General features: G+C 42.4%; 1 pseudogene; it reads left to right on the forward strand.

The window, feature by feature from the left end:
• Positions 1-305: 305 nt before the first annotated feature.
• Positions 306-1,075, forward strand: LOC143675641 (myb/SANT-like DNA-binding domain-containing protein 3 pseudogene; annotated as a pseudogene).
• The last annotated feature ends 587 nt before the right edge of the window (positions 1,076-1,662 follow it).

Below are 1,662 nucleotides of genomic sequence, written 5' to 3' on the forward strand. Positions count from 1 at the left end.
TTATTTCTAAAAAAAACTCTCAATTTATACAGCTACAAAAACTAAACTTGTCTGTGCCCTGTGCCATGTGCAAGCCAACAGGAAAGCCAGTGTCTGTGGCTCAGGGAGGTGGGCACTGCAAGGCTGCACTTCCACCATCCTTACCATCCACTAACCCATAGTGGTACCTGGCTGGCCTGGTATTGACCCACCATAGCCCTCAGCTGGGGGTCAGCCTCCTGTATCTCACTTGCTTCTCACCTGGTCCCATGATCACCACAGGGCTGCTATGGTTGAGCTAACAGCCATTAGAAATATAGTGGAAAATGCAAAACAATGAAATTATAAAATGTGTAAAATACTTCTGAGTATTGGAAAAGAGCTTCTTGCTTCCTTTAGTAGAAAAGTTAAAACATGTTTGAATGCAAAAAGTGTGATGCATGAACAATTGTAGTCAAGCTACATACCTGGGAAGCACTTGTCCATGAGTACAAGTTCAAAGAGCTGAAGAAGTGCTGGGAGAACAAGCTCCAGACCAAGAAAATAATGACCGATGAGACTAGATAGAAAGTGAAATGGAGAGTCAATCCACTTCTGGGTCCCCACATGGTGCCTTAGCAGCTCTACTTCCTGCAGAACCTTCCAGAAGAAGAACCCAAGTATCACCCTAATGCTGCAGCCCAGAAGTCCTTTGCTGTTGCACATAGAGAAGTATACAATGATGAGAAAGAGTTCATACATTTTCCAGTATATGAGGGGCTCTCTCAACTTGAGCCATTGTGTTCAGCTGCCAGGATAACAGCCAATAAAAACTGCAGGATCAAAACTTCTCAGGAAGGGGCTTTAAAAGGGACGCATGAAGAGCAAAACCACCAGCAGATGTCCATCTTACAGCTGTGTATGACTGGAAATGAATGAGGGGCTTGTGGCCAAACTCCAGCCTATAGTGTAAGAGTGTGAGGTGTCATAGAGGGTGCACCAGATAAAAATAAAAGTTCTCAGAGAAAAGATGATGGATTGGTAAAGGAAGCTACAAACTTCTACCAAGGAGTGGCCTGTTGCCTAATTTAACTGGCCCTTTCCCAACTCAACCTGAGGCTTTGGGGGCAACCACATTTTAATTAATCTGTGTCAGCAAAGGACATTCAGGATATAGACATGTGGTCAGTAACATGTAATAGAGCTGCAACTAGGAAGATTAGAGTGGTGATAATCATCAATTTAAGAATACATCTTGGTAAAGAACTGCACCTTCTGTACCCCTTACATGGCAAAGCAGCTGTGAACGTCCTCTAAAAATTCTCACTATGAGTGCTATAATCCTGAATATAATGTCTCTTTAATTAAAGTTAATATGAGAACCAAAAAAATACTTAAATAAAATAAACTTATTAAACCAAAAACATAACTAAACTAATAAAGTAAAATGTTGTTTAGTGAGGTGGCTCTCTTTTTTTTGGATTATGTGTTATTAGCCTTCAACTACCCTTCAATCCTCCAGATCCACTGAGGCTCAGGTTGTGGACCCCAGGTCTCAATACTTGGAATTTTCCATGGTAGAATCTGCAACACAAACACAAGTTCTGGATTCACTGGGGATGCACAAAAGTGGATGGAGGAGGAAGCTTGCTGGGGTTGGTTGCAGGACCCAGTAGTCACCTTGGATGCTGGAGAGGAACCCTG

Source organism: Tamandua tetradactyla, chromosome 3 (assembly GCF_023851605.1).
Source record: "Tamandua tetradactyla isolate mTamTet1 chromosome 3, mTamTet1.pri, whole genome shotgun sequence".
In the NCBI taxonomy this organism is placed as follows: domain Eukaryota; kingdom Metazoa; phylum Chordata; class Mammalia; order Pilosa; family Myrmecophagidae; genus Tamandua; species Tamandua tetradactyla.